Source organism: Bos javanicus, chromosome 17 (assembly GCF_032452875.1).
Source record: "Bos javanicus breed banteng chromosome 17, ARS-OSU_banteng_1.0, whole genome shotgun sequence".
Lineage (NCBI taxonomy): Eukaryota > Metazoa > Chordata > Mammalia > Artiodactyla > Bovidae > Bos > Bos javanicus.
Genome location: NC_083884.1, coordinates 65,121,507 through 65,138,947, shown reverse-complemented (window position 1 = coordinate 65,138,947; position 17,441 = coordinate 65,121,507). Strand labels below are relative to the sequence as shown.

The following is a 17,441-nucleotide window of genomic DNA, read 5'->3' as shown; positions in this document are numbered from 1 at the left end:
GCATAGTATTTCATTATTGGATTTGCCATCATTTACTTAACCAGTCTCCTAAGGATGAGCACTTGGCTTGTTTCCAGTTTTTTAACATTAGAGTTCACCATCATGTATGTGTTCCTCCTGTCCTGTCCTGAAGTCGCTCAGTCATGTCCGACTCTTCTCAACCCCATGGACTGTAGCCTACCAGGCTCCTCCCTCCATGGGATTCTCCAGGCAAGAGTACTGGAGTGGGTTGCCATTTCCTTCTCCAGGGGATCTTCCCAACCCAGGGATCGAACCCAGGTATCCTGCATTCTATGCAGATGCTTTAACCTCTGAGCCACCAGGGAAGCCCCAAGATTTAATAATTATAAGAAATCATTGTGTGTGTGTGCATATGTCATTCCTCACTTATTCTTCGTAGTGTCTGGGGTTCTGAAATCCTTTTATGATGAGCAAGCAAGTTTTAAGCCCTCACTTTTCACTGGCTGTTCTGTGCTTTAATCTATTTTAAAAAAAAAAAAAGATTCAGAGCCATGTAGACTGGAATCAGAAAAGAATTCTGCGGTGTATGAAACAGTCTCCAGAGTGAGGGAGACGGATTTAGCCCTGAGGGTCCCTCAACAACACTGAAGGGTCGAGCCAGACCCTGCAGTTTCTCAGAGAAGAAGGCACTTAGGCTGGAGGAATCAGGCTACAGACAACAGGGTCATGATGGACCAGCCAGATTTCCAGTGTTGACCCCGAGCTCAGAGCCTGGTGCCTGAACCCACGGGAAGCCATTTCCTGGAGCTAGTTTGGCAACCTTGACAGCCCCCAGCAGCTGCCAACTTGAAGGTGTTTGCAGGTTGCATTCTGTTTTAAAATAAAGCCAGGATCTCACGCCTGGGGTGTGGAGAAACCTCTCCCCTCCGGGAATTGGCCCTTGCCTTCCCAGCCTCTCAGGAAAGGATCCAAAGTAATTTTCCACCCATTTCTCATGAAGAACGAATCTTGGCGGGCAACAGGGTGCCCACCCCACGCCCAGGCACTCCTCATCTCTCTCTCTGTAGCATTCACATCTTCCCAACTTAGGGCGGGCCCCAGGGGCTGACAGAGGAGGCTTTGTCTCCCTCCTCCCTTTTCCTCACCCTCCTGCCAAGAACCCTGGCAATGACTTACTGGTGTAGGTTTCCAAGAGCCCCCGCACTTTGAAGCCACAAGTGGGGACCCTTGAAACTGCCGTGATGCTGAGTCATGGGAACAACCACCGTCAGCCCTCAGGATCCTTCCCATCCCTCACTTTGCTCCAGCCTCCCAAGAGCCCTGATACTACCCTTACCTCACAACTGCAGAAACTGAAGCTCAGAGGGGTCAAGAAACTTGCCCAAGGTCACACAGCTAGAAAAGAGAGCCAGAACTTGATCCCAAAGCCATGGTCAATAAGTGGTAGTGAAGTGGGCAGGTTCTAGAGCCAGACCATCCCAGCTCAAATCCCAGTTCTGCCACTTACGACCTGTGAGGCGTCTTTGTCACTTAAATTCTCTGTGCCTCAGTTTCTAGATCTGTAAAATGGGACAGAAATAGTACATACTCCTCAAAGTTGGTATTAAAGCTAAATAAGAGAAGGAATATAAAGCACCCAGAACAAGGCCTGGTCCACGTTAAGTTCTCAGTAAACTACCCATCACTCTTTCTACTATTATGGTTGTCAAGTGTGATTGCAGTTCTTACGATGGAATAACTTGCCCCAGACGTGAATGTGGTCCAGTCATCAGAGACTGTGACTCTACAAAACCTCCTCTCGGAGCTTCTTTCACACTGATGACAGATTACAGATTTCTCATTTATACATTCAGGAAACCTTAATGCGCACATACTATCTGCCAGGTACCAGGCAAGCAGAGAGGAAGCAACTCCCCCTTCTAAGAAACCCAAAGCCAGATGCCTCTTCCCTCTGCTCTTCTTCCCATGGCCAGAGTCACAGCTCCTTACTTCACTTGGCCTTCCTCTCCCCACCTCCCACCTTCCAAGGAAATGAATCAACAACTTGACAGGAGCCCACCCCTCAGGTGGGGCCACACACACACCAGCTCCACTGACCATCCTGCTCCTCACCCCTCCCCTCCAGCCAGGACACCCTCCTTGCTGAAAAGCATTCATTCATTCAACCATTGTACAACAGGGATAGAAGCGGGGCCCGGAAGCTCTATCTTAGTCATATTCAAAGAAATAAGCTGATAGACATAAGCACTTACAATTAATTCAAAATTTTACTGCCATCTCTCAAAGAACCACAAAGAATATTATAATAGGTGTTGATGGTGTAAGCCCAGATCACATTTACAGGCGAGAGGCGGGCACCCAGCTCACAGCCGCAGACTGCTAAATATCACAGCTCATAGCTGTCCCCTTCTCCCAAGAAATGCCCCCAACCAAGCAGTGAGCTGCTCCTCCCTCCCTGCCGTGAGGGACAATTCAGGGTCCAGGGTTCCCTGTTGGGATCAGGCTGAGGCTGGTCTCCACTTGAGACCAGATTCTTGCTAAGCTTCTCCCCTTGACAGACCTTTGAATCCAAAAGCAAGGATATGCCTCGCCAAGCTCACTCATCGGGATAAATAATACTTCCGTGGCAATATTTAAAAATCAAAACTAATATGTAACCTGCTTGATGAGCAAAATGTCAGAATGTGCAGTCACGATGAGCACCAACCGGAACAGGCATGACCCTGCCTCCCTCTGCTCCCCCAGGTCCCAGCCCTGCCTGAGACACGCCCTGGCCGCCTCCCATTCACCGAACCCTCGAACCCTCGCCTCAGGCTCTGCTTCTGGGGCTACTCCACCCAAGATAGACATCTAAACCAACAAGGACCTGCTGGAGAGCAGAGGGAACTCTGCTCAATGTTACGGAGCAGCCAGGACGGGAGGGGAGTTCGGGTGAGAAGGGGATACTTGTGTAAGTGTGGCTGAGTCCCTTGGCTACTGACCTGAAACTAACGTGACATCGTTTGTTAATCGGCTATACTCCAATACAAAAAAAAAAAAGTTTAAATAAAAGATACCTAGCTCAAAAGCCAAGTCTCTGTCTTTTATTTGTTCTCTCCTGTGTTTCCCCTACTTCAAAAGAGGCTCTGGAGAGCCCCTCAACTCCTCCGCACTCAGCCCCGCTCGCTCCCAGCTGGATCAGGCTCCTGGCCCCGCCTCTGGGTTCTGCTTCTCCTCCCTGCCTTGTGTCTCCTAGTCCGTGACCAGCATCTCCCCCTGTCACCTTCTCTTCCCTGGTTCTCTCTCTCCTCGCCTGCTGCCCAGACTCTGAGTCACGAATGAGGCCTCACATGGCAACCGTCGTATCCTGTCGCCCTCATCTGGCACCCACGGCATGCCAGGTACCTCCTTCCCTCTGCAGTCCAGCCCCGCTGGCAGCTGGAGCCTTCACCTCCACGCGCAGCTTCTCCGTCCCTTCTGGGCATCGTCACCTCAGCCTCACCTTGAAGGAACCCAAGAGACCTTCTCAGCTCAAGCGAACTCCCAACTGTGGGATCTTGCGACCCAGTTACATTTCCCACACGCTTCCAAGACTGTCCCGGAGCTGCCAGTTTTTCATGTTGGCCCAGCAAGGGCACAGCAAACTGAAAACTGTCCTTAACCATCCTCACCATTCCAGGAAACAAACGGTGCCTAAGACCGATAAAAATCGATGGGACGGGGCCTCTCCTTTATAAGACGTAAACACTTTATGAGAAAAACTCACTCTGTCGTCTGTTTTTTCATTTCTCTGCAGGCTGCTTTGAAAAACAGGGCCAGATAACAGGTTCCAGTAGGCTGGGGTTGTCAATGCCATCATTTGACACCCAAGGAAGCTGAGACCTGCATCACAGCTCTGTGTTCTCGGCCCAAACCTTCAATCTCCCCCAGAGGGAAACCAAGAAGAGATAAGAGGTCTGTGTTCCAGGCTCAACTCTGCTCCTAAATTTCAGAGAATCTGCACAATTCTCTTCCCCTCTCTGAGCCACGAGCCCACAAATCTTCCAAAGGACCCTGAGCTGGAAGGTGCCCTCTGGCCCAGCATTGAGGAGGCAGGGCTCAGACACTGCCGGGCCAACCTCAGGAGCCAGCATGGCTGGAGAAATGGACTGGACACCAGGCCTCTTCCTCTGACGTCACATTTGGGCCTCAGTTTCCTCTTCTGGGACTGCAAGCGCTGCGGTTAAAGCCCTCTGGGTCCAAACTCTGGCTCTGCCCTTACCAGCTGTGTGACCTTGGGCAAGTCACTTAACCTCTCTGTGCCTTTACTTCCTCACCTACACAGTGGAAAGGCAAAGGAAGTCTATGAGGGCACCCCTCAGACCTGACGACCCAGGCATTCCCTACCCCGGGTCTCTCTGGATGAGCCATAGCGATGGGGCTTCTCTGTGGGGCTGGACCAAATATTTCCAAGGGACACAATTCTGGTCTTTAAATGGCCAGGAATATTATGGTGCTGAACACAAAATTCCCATGCTTTTTTTTTTTAAAACAGTGTGAAGTGAGTGAAGTCGCTTAGTCATGTCTGACTCTTTGCAACCCCATGGACTGTAGCCTGTCAGGCTCCTCTGTCCATGGGATTTTCCCAGGCAAGAATACAGGTGTGGGTTGCCATTTCATTCTCCAGGGGATCTTCTCGACCCAGGAATCGGACCTGGGTCTCCTACACTGCAAGCAGATTCTTTACCACCTGAGCTACTAAGGAAGTCCCTTTAACAGGGTATGGCCTCAAAATAATTTTGTGTGTTTTAAAAACAAGGCACACGACCTCAGAATAACTCTAGCGAGGATTGGTTTTCCCTAAGGGAAAGAGGGGGCTTCAAGTGAAGGTCCCCAAAGTATCCGGGAGTGGCCCGCTGCTCACGGGGTTCCTGTGTTCATTCCCTGCAGACGGTTAATAAGGAGCCATGGCATGCTGGGTGCAGGGTGGGCGCCCGGGGTATGTTTCTTGGTCAGCTGGGGCACGCTTCCTCTGACTGCAGCCAACTCCCAGAGTGGAGAACCACCCAGGATGCAGCCAGCATCTGGCCTTGAGGACCCTTTTGCCAGGGACGGGGAAGTGCTTGGTTTTGCCCAAAGATCCATCCACTCAAGTTCTGGGAGATGTCGGCTGGCTCAGAGCCCGGGCCGCTGAAGAAAGGAGAAAGGAAAAAGGCAGGGACGAGGCAGCCTGCCTTCAGCTTGGCTCATGAGCTTCCAAACCGCCTAAGGAACCTGAGTGTCTGGGGGTGCCCCCAACCTTTCCCTGTGACATCCGAGGGGAGAAACCAGCCCGTCACCACCACCTCCACACCCACCCCAGGGGAGAAGGATGACGCCCAGAGAGGCCTTTCAGGTGCTCCCAGAACTGCTCGCTGCCCCGGGGGCCAGGGCCACCTCTGAGGTCACCCCCATGTCCATGCAAACACCAGGGATGGAGCTGGCAGAGCCCCAGTTCTCCAGAACACGGCTCTCAGCAAGGCGCAGCAACCTGCCAAAGCCCCGCAGCAAGAAAGCAGAAAGGGGCTGAACCTGTCGCTGAATTTGCCCTGGGGCCACAGACAGCTAGTGACCAAGTCGCAAATGCCACGCATGTACCGAACTCTGGGCCCCAAGCTAAGCGTGTCCCTCACATGTCCAACTTCTCCAACCCCAGGTTCTTTCCTTTAAACAACCAGTGGCAGCCAGTACCAAAATAATAAAAATTAAAAATTAAAATATTCCCTCCCCTAGATCCATGTTTCTGCAAAATGTTACTCGCTCAGTTGTGTCCGACTCTGTGCGACCTCGTGGACTGTGGCCCGCCAGGCTCCTCTGTCCATGGGGATTCTCCAGGCAAGAATACTGGACTGGGTTGCCATTCCCTCCTCCAATGGATCTTCCCAACCCAGGGATCGAACCCAGGTTGCTTGCATCTCCTGCATCGGGAGGCAGATCCTTTATTCCCAGCACCACTTGGGAAGCCCATGTTCCCCCAACTCTCGCCTTACAGGGCCCGCAAGGCAGCATTACCCCCACTTCACAGATGAGGAAACCGAGGCTGAAGAGCTAGGAAGATGAGAAATTTGCAGCCAAGCGGTTGGATTCCAGAAGTCCTGACCACCACACCATCCTGCCTCTCCGAAGACACCTGGACGAGACGGGCTTCTCCCCCTGGTCTCCCAGCACCGGTTCCAACACATGCACAGGGAAGGAAGGCTCCCTGAGTCAGAGGACAGTTTTACCAGTTCAGCAGAAGGGGACGGGACCCCAGCCTCCTCATCCACGTCACAGGACGCAGCCTTGACCACGCTTTAACCACAGCAGCCCGCAGGCTCTGACAGAAAGCCGCAGGCCAGCAGGCAGGCAGGCAGTGTAGACGAGGGGTTGCCAAGATTGCAACACTTACCCCCATGGCCTCCCAGGCTCAGTTTCTCGGCTCTGCTGATATGCATCTTTGTCACATTTAAAAAAATAAAAGTCACTGCAATTCTACAAGAAAAGGGAGGAACAGAGAAGGTCCCAGTGGAGGAGTGAGGAAGTTGTAACACAGACGTTCACAGAACTAACTCAGACTCTGCCTGTCCTAGGGTCCTTGAAGCCAGGGAGGCTGCCCCTTACTAACCCCCTGGAGCATCCCTGAGCAGTCTCCCCTCCCCTTCACCTGTGCGCAGAGCCTGGGGGTCCACCATGGAGGATGCTCCATGCTGGCTGGAGGCACCAGGCTCACCAACCCCTCTCCTGCGAGCTGTCGTCAGCTGCTGACGCCTCAGGTGAAGGAGTTGATCCCTTTGGTTTTCAGTGGAATGTCTAGATGAGAACAGGCTTCTGAGGAATGGCTCGTGAGATTCATTCATGTTTTGATCAAGCTATGGAAGACATGTGCCTGCTAAGTTGCTTCAGTGGTGTCCGACTCTGCGACCCCATGGACTGTAGCCCACCAGGCTCCTCTGTACATGAGGATTCTCCAGGCAAGAATATTGGAGTGGGTTGCCATGATCTTCCCAACCCAGGGATCAAACCCAAGTCTCCTGTGGCTCCTGCACTGAAGGCAGATTCTCTACCGCTGAGCCACTGGGGAAGATACGTGAGCTAACCCTAATTGGTGTAGGGAGAGTGTGACATCAGTGGAAAGAACTGGAAATCACAGAGGAGGAGGGCAGGTGGGCTCTGGACAGAAGACCAGGAGGTTAGGAACAGCTCTTGTGGTGTCCAGGCCAATGTAGGGTGAGGCATCGGCAGCCTGACTCCCTTTGTTATGAGCTGTGTGACCTTAGGAAGCCAATTAACCTCTCTGATCTCAGTCTCTAACTGAGCCTCATCCCTTACAGGGGAAAAAAATAAAAAAACACAGCTGCTAACAGACTGGGGATTGGAGCAGAAGACGATGATTAAAGAAGTCAATCTCATTTCAGAAAGTATTTATGGAGGACCCGCCAGGCACCCCATCTTTAGGGCCCAGAAGTCTTCGCAGGGACCCATTAAGTGCGGGGCCCACTGCTAAGCCCTTTACATGGATTGTCTCCTTTCGTTCTCACCCCCATGACTCAGGGAAGAACCTGCCATCAGTCTTGTTTACAGGTGAGAGACAGGAGCCGACCCGAGGTCACCCAGCTGGTCCTTAAGGGACTCAGCATTCGAACCCAGGTCTGCCTAATGCCAAACTGAATCGATAGATACTCTGTGAGCCCCATGGAAGGACAAAAGGCCAGGGCCGCTGAGGGTTGCACTGGCTTTTTCTGCAACCAGTGTACCCTCAGTAGCACTAAAGAATCCGCCTGCAATTCGGGAGACCTGGGTTCAATCCCTGGGTTGGGAAGATCCCCTGGAGAAGGGAACAGCTACCCACTCCGGTATTCTTGCCCAGAGAATCCCACAGATAGAGGAGCCTGCTGGGCTACAGTCCATGGGGTCACAAAGAGTCAGACATGACTGAGCGACTTTCACTTTCATTGAGGGTTGGGAGGTGTTCCCAAAGCAGAGAGGGCGGCTGTGAATTAGGGGATGGAAGGGTAGGGGGGCAGTGAGCACCCACAGTCCCTCTGAGCCTCAGTTTCCTCGGCTGTAAAATGGGGCCCTTTGCCCCATCTCCAACTTTTGTGATGAGTCTGCGTGATACCAAGAGAGGAATGACCGGTCCCCAAAGAGGATCTTGGCAGCAGGAAGTAGGACTGGGCAAAAGTCCAGCTAAGCCTTGGTGAGTGAAAACTACCAATCCCCCAGGCAGTGGAAACAACTTCTGGGGGGCTTCCCTGGTGGCTCAGTGGTAAAGAATCTGACTACCAGTGCAGGAGACAGAGGTTCGATCCCTGGTCCAGGAAGATCTCACATGCCGAGGAATAACTAGACCCATGCATGCACCACAACTGCTGAGCCCGTGTGCCGTGACTACAGAAGCCCTAGCACCTAAAGCCGCCACAATGAGAAGCCTGCACACCACAATTAGAGAGCAACCCCCACCCACCACGACCAGAGGAAAGCCTGCAGCAATGAAGACCCAGCAGAGCCGAAGATAATAAACTTGCTTTTAAAAAGCTCTGAGAAAGAGGAACTTTGGGGTGCTGCTGGCTTCCCAGCCCCCCGGGAAATGTGAGCTGCCAGAATGGGAGAGGCCGAGAATATGGAGCAGACAGGATGCTCGGAGCAGAGGCCAGCCCAGAGACAGGGAGGAGACCCCAGGCCCCAGGCTGATGGATCCCAGGCCCACCAGGAATCAGTGATGGGGAGATAAAGGGCATCCCCCAGTCAGGCTCCGGGAAGCTGCCCTGCCCTTCCCCAGAACCCTGCTTCTGATTTCCCTTCATGCCTGGGATTTTTCACAGGAGATGAGGAAACACAGATAAAGAAAGGCCCGTGTAAGCCGGCCAGGCCCCACTGCCCCCCAGGAAAGGAGGGATGGTGATCTGAGGTCTCCTCCCAGATCCTGCTGTGTTTTCAGGCCACACCAGCAAGTGGGGGAAGGGAAGCCGGGGTTAGGCTCTGACCCTGGCACCCTCCATCCCTGGCATTTCTAGCCTCTCCTGGCTCAGGACTTCTGGTTCCCACAGTTCTCCCCTCCCCCGACATCTGAGCCAGGCCCCTCATGTTCAGGCCATATTTGGTTTTCAGCCCCAACTCTGTGCCACTCAGCATCTCATGCAAACCATCCAATGCTCCCCCCAACCATGAGGAAGGTCCTTTTTTCACCCCCAATTTACAATGGTGGAAACTGAGGCTCAGAGAAGTTAAATGTCCTTTCTGAGGTCTCACAGCCAGCGAGGGCAGGAGCAGGTTTCAGGACAGGTCCATGAGCCAGCAGAGTCCTGCTTTTACCCTGGGTAGCCACTCTTTTCTCAATCAAGGGACGTCCTTTTTCTTCTTGGCCCAAATCCCTGACCGTTGAAGAGGCCCCCAGTGAGTCGCATCTGTCATAAAAGAGACTGAAAATTGCCCATGCTCCCAGAAGACCTGCTCTTGACGTCAGTCAGCTCTACCCCTGGCAATGGGGACGCAGCAGACCCTTCAATGCTCAGCCTGGTTCATCTGGCACCAGCGGGTAGTGGCCCTCTCCCCAAGGAAACACATCCCATGCCAGCCACAGCTGTCATCCTAAATCAGCTCTCTTTCACCCTGAAGGAAGCCCCTTGTTTGTCCCAAGCTCGATGCCTACAGCTATCAGCAAGTCCTGGGCATCCTAGGGGAGGAGACCCAACATCCAGTCCAGAAAGCCACCAATGCAGAGAAATATTCTCCCCTCTGAACTGGTTTCTGGGCCAGACGATCCAGGAGATAAATCCACAAACCAACATACCCTTTTGCCAAGTTGGAATTTCAAACTCAATTATCTTGGGATCGTCTGGAATCTTCGATGGTCCAAATGTTTGACTTTAAGTGCCGAGTTTGGGGAGGGCAAGGTCAGGGGACAATAAGATGCTGTTCCGGTGAAATGGAGGATACTGGACCACCCAGAAAGTTGGGTGGGACCTTTGAGGCCCTCCAGAACATCCAGACTGCCTCTGGTCGCTCCCTGCTTCCACCCGCCACACCAGATACCCCACACACATCAAACCTCCAAACCTCTGCTCATGCCGCTCTCCCAGCCAGAAATATCTTTCATTTCTGGCCAATTTTTCCTCCAGGCACTCAAGGCCAACTCATCCTTGGAACCAGATCAAATATATGCTCCAATCACCAGACACTATTTCCTGATTTCCCCAATCAAAGCTACGCCCTCTTTGCTCCTGTGAGAGTTCGCACACTGAATGCACCAGGCGGGCACTGACGGGAGTGACTTTAGCAATAAGCTCTAGGTTGCAAAGCTGTGGGTGAAACTCTTTTGAGACTTCTGAGCTCCAGAAAGCTGAGATCATAAATGTATATTGTTTTAAGCCACAAAGTCTGCAGTGGTTGTTATAGCAGCAGCAGCCTCATACACTGACTATCTGAGCTCCTCATTCATTCCACATCCAGGAAATCATAGATTCTGACAAATGTTCGAACAAAATCCACTAACAAGGGATGGGCATGTTTTGAATGTCCCCTGTCCCTAAACACCACCCCAGATCACTAACTTAGCATGGCAGATGTTCTCTCAACAACTCGAATGGGGAGTTCTCTGGTGGGCCAGTGGTTAAGACTTTGCTTTCTAATGCAGGGTCTGCATGTTTGCTCCCTGACCAGGAAACTAAGGTCTCACCTGCCTTGGAGTCAAAAGACCCAAACTGTAAAGCAGAAGCAATATTGTCACAAATTCCATACAGACTTTAAAAATGGTCCACATCAAAAAAATCATTTTAAAAAATTCTGAGACAAAAGGAAACTGAGACTCAGAGAGGTCGTGTGACTTGCCCCAGCTCACGGAGGTAACTGGTTCCCAGGAGCAGAACCCGGGTCTACCTGGCTGCACCCCACCAGCCCTCAAGTCTCTCTGACCCATGACCCCCAGAAGGAAAAACTGAGTGTGCTCGCTGCTGTTTCTTGCACCAATCACCCTACGCCCCCACCTCCTTGCACAAGAGCTGCCCTCAGCGGGATTCCAGGGCTAAGATCAGAGGATCCGAGACATGCACCCCAAGAAAAGCGGAACCGATTCTGACAGTGTGCCTGAAGAGCAGCTGACCCCCCCTGCTGACTCAGCTGCTGACACTTCCAAGGTTGCCAGAGAGTCTATGGTGGGTGGAGCACTCCCCTTCCCACCCACCAGAGCCCACAGGGCAAGGCACGAAACCTGGAGCCTAGCCAAAATGACCTTTCCTGCCCTGACAACCTGGGATCACAAGGCACAATATGCCCACATCAACCTTGACATTCAAAGGCGAATACCAATACCCACTTCCCCAAGAATAAAAATAGAAGTGCCTTCATCGAGCTGGCCATGCGCTTTGTGCTCCTGTCTGAAAGTGTGTCAGTCGCTCAGTCATGTTCGACTCTTTGGGACCCCATAGATTGTTGCCCACCAAGCTCCCCTGTGCATGGGATTCTCCAGGCAGGAATACTGGAATGGGTAGCCATTTCCTTCTCCAGGGGATCTTCCCAACCTAGGCATCGAACCCAGGTCTCCTGCATTGCAGGCAGATTCTTTACCATCTGAGCCACCAGGGAAGTTCACCAGGAAGTACTCCTGTATATGTGTTTAACCCCCAACAGCCCTGAGAGTATCCCCCCGCCTTAGAGAAAAGGGCACAGAGGAGGCAGGAGGTGAAAAGGCAAAGACAGATCTGAATTCTAGAGCCTGAGGCTACAGAGTCTGTGCCAACCTGACTGCAGCAACAGAATTAACAAGGCCTCTGGCTTCCACCCAGCGGGGCAAGAAATGCTACTCTCTCTCTATCATGCTTGTGCCAACGCGGCAAAAATAGAGAGGTTCCAAAAGAGGAGTAAATTAACATGTCTCCTCATTTTGCCTGAAAAACGCCACATCCTGGGACTCAGAAGCAGCACAAAGTGACTGCCAGCCTGCACCCCAGGCCTGAGACCTCAGCCAGGGCCACAGAGGGAATCCTGGCCTGGGGGCCAGATCAACACCAGGTCCCTAATCTCACCAAGGGACCTTGGGGATGTCACTCAGCCAATCAGGGCCTCACTTTCCTCAGATCTAGTATGGGGGCAAACATAACTACGACCCCCGACCCCTCCAAAGTCCCACAAAAGCAGGAAGTGCCTTGGGGAGTGCCAGATACAGAGCAGGAGCTCATAAATGTTGCCTGAGTGACTGAAGAAAAGTCTGTGACCAGCTTGCCTTCCCTCCCCCAAGACCTTCAGAACAGGGACTAAACCTGACCCATCTTGAGTTCTCACACAGGTGCAGCTTTTGCTCCCCGTGGGTTTTCAGTTCAGTTCCGTTCAGTACAGTTGCTCAGTCGTGTCTGACTCTGCGACCCCCTGGACCGCAGCACACCAGGCTTCCCTGTCCATCACCAACTCCTGCAGTTTATTCACAGGAAATCATCCACAAGCACCTACTATGTGCCAGGCCAAGGCCTCAGGGACATCTAGCACCCACTGACGGCCTCAGGCTGCGTGCTCACGTGCTGCCCCTTCTCTTTTTTCTGGCTGGTGACTGTAGTACTTAGTCGTGCTGGGCTTCCTTGGCCCAAGACATCCACCCAGCTGCCTTCTAATAAGCAAGTTTGGCCCATTCTGGGGATTTGGACCACGATTCCTGCACTTCCACTTTCTTATACCCCACCCTGGGGAAATACAGCCCGAGGAAAACTCTGACCCTTATCGCACACACGCATTCACACACACTCAGCCTTGTACACATGCACTCCGGTGTGCAGTGGGACCCTAGGACAGGAGTGAGATTTTCTGAGTTCAAATCTCAGTTCTTTTGCGTCTGAGCTGTGTGACCCTGGGCAAGTCCCTTTACCTCCTGAGCCTCACTTTCTTCATGTGAAAAAAAAAATTGCTGTGACTTCCCTGGCGGTCAGGTGGTTAAGACTCTGTACTTTACTGTTGGGGGCATAAGCTCGATCCCTGGTCAGGGAACTAAGATCCCCAAAGCCATGCAGTGTGGCCAAAAAAAAATTTTTTAATAAAAATATAAAAACATAAACACAAGTGACACACACAAAAATAAGTAAAAATAAATAAATGGGAATGCTAATCATGAAGCTTCTCCATGAGGGTTGTAGAGAGATTTAATGGGATTGTGGATACAAAATCCTTTGGTTCAGTAAAATTGCTTAGCTCAATAACATTGTTATTTTTGTTTCCTTTTTCCAGGAGTGAAAGAGAACGGCAGTTGCCCATGTTCCAGGAAAGTCCATGTTTAGGGGCCTGGAATGTGGACATTTACTCGGTGTATTTGATAGGGATTATCTTGAGGATAGGAAAGTATTTGTGGGCCCAACATCACTGCGTTAACTCTAAGATCAACTAACAAAAATTCAGAATTTAGAACCAGAGACTGGAAGGGACCCAAGAGGTCACCGTATTTGTTGGGGAGACGGTGAGCCATCCACAGAAACTCGTTCTCCCTTCCACAGTACACAGCTATAGGTGGGAAAGAACCAGCTTAGCCACGAGCTATATCTCACAGCCTCCTTTGCAACTAGATTGGTTCCACGACCAGTTCCTGTGTGTGGCAGGAAACAGTTAAGAAAGCAAACATCCCTCCCCCATGCACTCTTTCCTCAGGGATAATGTCTAAGGGATAGCAGCCAGGTGCGATGGCACGCTGAATCACTGTGGAAGAGGCCCAGGCTCCATTCACAAATGCCTGACTTATAACACACGTCTGTTTGCTTTGAGCCATTGTACACATTGGGTCTATTTGTTACTGCAACTGCGACCCTGACTAATACAACATTCAACCTCCTTATTTTCAAATAAGATGCTTAGGGCCAGAGAATGGGCGTACCTTGCCTAAGGTCACATAGCAAATTCAACAATGGTTAAAAACATTGGTGTCTTTAACCATCTGGAGTAGATTTTCTAGTTTTCAATCTGCCCCCCAGAGCCATGAAGGTTCCTAAAGGCCCTTCAGCAGTGACAGTGAGGTTCAATGAGCTGCCATCTGGAGTCCTCCACTAGAATAACATCACTTTTATCTATCTTTAAAGTGCACTTCTCCATGTATTTTCATCAGAGGAAAGCAGTCTGTGGCTTAAAATAATGTCAAAGCCCACAGGCTGGATGACTGCTAATGTGATCTGACTTTCTGTGGTATGAGACTGAGTTTCGCTTCTTCTCCACCATTGCCTCCTGGCTTTAACTGCTGACATAGGAAATGTAGACTCGCAGAAGTGCATAGATACTTGCTTAGGAACGAAAAAAAGAAGCTCAGTGTGCAGCAAAGAACCCAGAAACCTGGGCAAAGGGGATGTTCAAGGATTCCAGCTCAGTGGTTCTCAAGATTGTGAGGGGTGCTGGTTCAAAATGCAGACTCCCAACTCAAAAAAACTGATGCTCATGGTCCCAGGATGGCCCTTTGAGAAGTCCTGAGTCTAATTCAACTCACTCTTAAATTGACAGCAAGAACCACAGGGAAGATTGATCTTGAAGAGGTCGGGGGTGGCAAAAAGGAAGCTGGGAGCCAGGCACTTGAATAGAGAGAGAAGACAGACCTGAGACTTGGCCACTTGTCCTCTGGCCTCTCTGAACTACATAGGTCCGAGGGATCAGACTGACATCAAGTAGCAGGTACTTGAGTATAATGATGTGCTATTTGCCTGTAATTTTGCCAAACGCTGGTCCAAATGGCTCACCTACTTAAAACACACTCATCTGAAAGCAGAGGGGGGACTGGAACTTTCAGTAGATAGCACTGGCAAAGGATCCATATCCTTCATATACAAAGAACTCGTAAACATCAATGAGAAAAAAGACAAACATGCCAGCAAGAGGAAAAAAAAAAAAAAATGGGGATGGACTTGAACAGGATAGTCACAAAAGTGAATAACAGGATTGTAGAGGATACTCAGCATGAATGAACAAATGAAAACTCAAGCAGCCAGATGCTATTCTCACCTTTCCCATCAGGGAAATTTTAGGAGACAGGTGACAACCAGTGTAGATGAGGCTGTGAGAATATCACACCCCAATATTGTGCCAGGTCAACCTTCTAGGGCGATGTGGCTAAAAGCCTCGAAGGCCTTAAAAACACACAATTTCACCTTGGGAAAGCTGTCCACAGGACACACAGGCAAAGATGATGTACTAGGAGCAGCCACTGCAGCTCTGTTTATAATAATGAAAAAAAAAAAAAAGGAAGCAACCACGTGGAGGGATGATTAATAAATCCCAAGCCAGCTTCTCCATGCAGCCTTTAAAATGCATATTGGACGAACATAGATAATACGGATGAAGGTTCATGATCTGTGGTTAAGGACTAGGGAGGGTACCAAACATGGGCTTCCCTGACGGCGCAGACCGTAAAGAATCTGCCTGTAATGCAGGAGACCCAAGTTTGATCCCGGGGTTGGGAAGACCCCCTGGAGAAAGGAAAGGCTACCCACTCCAGTATTCTTGCCTGGAGAATTCCTTGGACAGAGGAGACTGGGGGGCTACGGTCCATGGGATCGCAAAGAGTAGGACTGGGCGACTAACACTTTCACTACAGGGTACCACACAAGATGTCAGAAAAGGGGGTGTATGTCCACATTTAGATGCTCCCATGTGGCTGCTACATTGTAGGCACTCCACAAACATCACAGGTTGGTCAGGGAGTCAGTGAGTGATACAGAGAGGCACCTGAAGGCTCACCTCTGGGTTAAGAACCCCTCTTTCTTCTCTGTAGCTGAGAGGTAGGACAATCCAGCAGCTAAGAATGTGGGTTATACAGACTTTCAGCTCCGCACCCCGCTACCTGCCTGCACAGCGTTGAGCTCCCCCAATCTGAGTCTCAGTTTCTTCACCTGTAAGATGTGGACAATGAAAGTGCCTCCTTTGTAGGTTTGTCGTGAGCATTAACAGAAGAGAAACACAGAGTTCGCTGCTTTTTATAACTATGGTGACCTCGCTGGGTTTTTCCAATTGGCATGCATTACTTTGGAAATCTGAAAATCATAATAGAGCTATTTCCATTTTGACAAAAATTACATTTTACCAAGAGCCAAAGAACTTCTCTATTACTGTTTCCCACGCCCCCCACCCCTGCAACCCGACCCCTCTGGGCAATCAATGTCAGAGCCGAGCTAGATACCTTTGTGGCTGGTCTCACCCAAGTCTTCCTGGGGTCCCGTGACTTCAGGTCACTCGAGGTTGTGCAGGAGACGCGTGTTCCCCAACTTCTTTCTCGAAGTCACACCGTTCTTTGGGGCCGTTCGCCCAAGAAAGCAGTTCACCCCCTCATTCATGGGCCCCCCAGAGACCCCAGAGCATGGCACCCCCAGAACATCCTCATCCCCCGGAGGCTCCCAGGGAGACCCCCGGTCTGTCCTGCCCTCTTTGCTCACTGAGGGCTGAATGGGACAGGACTCTGCCAGAGAAACAGCTGGAGGGAGGAGAGAGGGAGGGGCAGGAAGCGGGGCTGACCAAGGGCGGGGGAGGCCAGCTGCGCGGAGTGGGGGCCTTCTGGGGAGGCTGGCGGTGGCGGGCGGGCGGCGGCTGGTGGCGAGGTCTGCCCGGGACGACCCGCCCCTCTGGGAGCTGGGAGCGCTGCCCACCGTCTGAGCACAAACCAGGAGCACATGCAGGCCCCGGGGCAGCTGTGGGAAGCGCGTCTGCTCCCAGCAAGAGCCTCCAGAGCTCCAGACAGACTACGCAGGAGCGTGGCTGCCTGACGTCCCGCTGCCCGTCACCCCCACCCCAGGCCTTTGTGCATGCGGTTCCTTCCACCTGGATGCCCTTCCTGCTTCCTGCCCCTATCCGTGGCCTCACGACCTTGTGTTTCCTTTTTTTTTTTTTTTTTCTGGTAAATTAAAATAGCAATGAGGTTTTTTGCAGCATCTAATGAACAAAAATGTAAATGTCCTGTAATATTGGATTTTAGCAAATGTTGTTGTCGTGGTTGACTTGCTAAGTTGGGTCTGACTGTTTGCAACCCCATGGACTGTAGCTCACCAGGCTCCTCTGTCCTTGGAGTTTTCTAGGTGAGAATATGGGAGTGGGTTGCCATTTCCTCCTCCAGCGGATCTTCCTGACCCAGGGATCAAACCAGCATCTCCTGCCTCAGTAGGCGGATTCTTTACCACTAAGCCACCAGGGGCAGTCCTTTAGTAAATGTTCAGTTCAGTTCAGTCGCTCACTCCTGTCCAACTCTTTGTGACCCATGAATTGCAGCACGCCAGGCCTCCCTGTCCATCACCAACTTTCAGAGTTCACCCAAACTCATGTCCATCGAGTCAGTGATGCCATCCAACCATCTCATCCTCTGTCGTCCCCTCCTCCTCCTGCCCTCAATCCCTCCCAGCATCAGAGTCTTTTCTAATGAATCAACTCTTCGCATGAGGTGGCCAAAATATTGGAGTTTCAGCTTCAGCATCAGTCCTTCCAAAGAACACCCAGGACTCATCTCCTTTAGGATGGACTGGTTGGATCTCCGTCCAAGGGACTCTCAAGAGTCTTCTCCAACACCACAG

General features: G+C 51.4%; 1 protein-coding gene across 6 annotated transcripts in view; it reads right to left on the bottom strand.

The window, feature by feature from the left end:
* The window catches only part of CMKLR1 (chemerin chemokine-like receptor 1), a 44,872-nt gene extending 28,331 nt beyond the window's left edge, over window positions 1-16,541 (bottom strand). For 2 of the 6 annotated variants that reach the window (XM_061385162.1, XM_061385165.1), the window contains exons 1-2: window positions 16,064-16,537; window positions 15,625-15,776 (exon numbers count right to left, since the gene is read on the bottom strand). The gene's annotated coding sequence lies outside the window, so the exon portion shown is untranslated. Of the gene's footprint in view, window positions 1-5,970; window positions 12,409-15,624; window positions 15,777-16,063 lie in introns of those variants that run through there. The other 4 variants (XM_061385163.1, XM_061385161.1, XM_061385168.1 and 1 more) reach the window with 3 other exon arrangements.
* Between the last annotated feature and the right edge of the window lie 900 nt (window positions 16,542-17,441).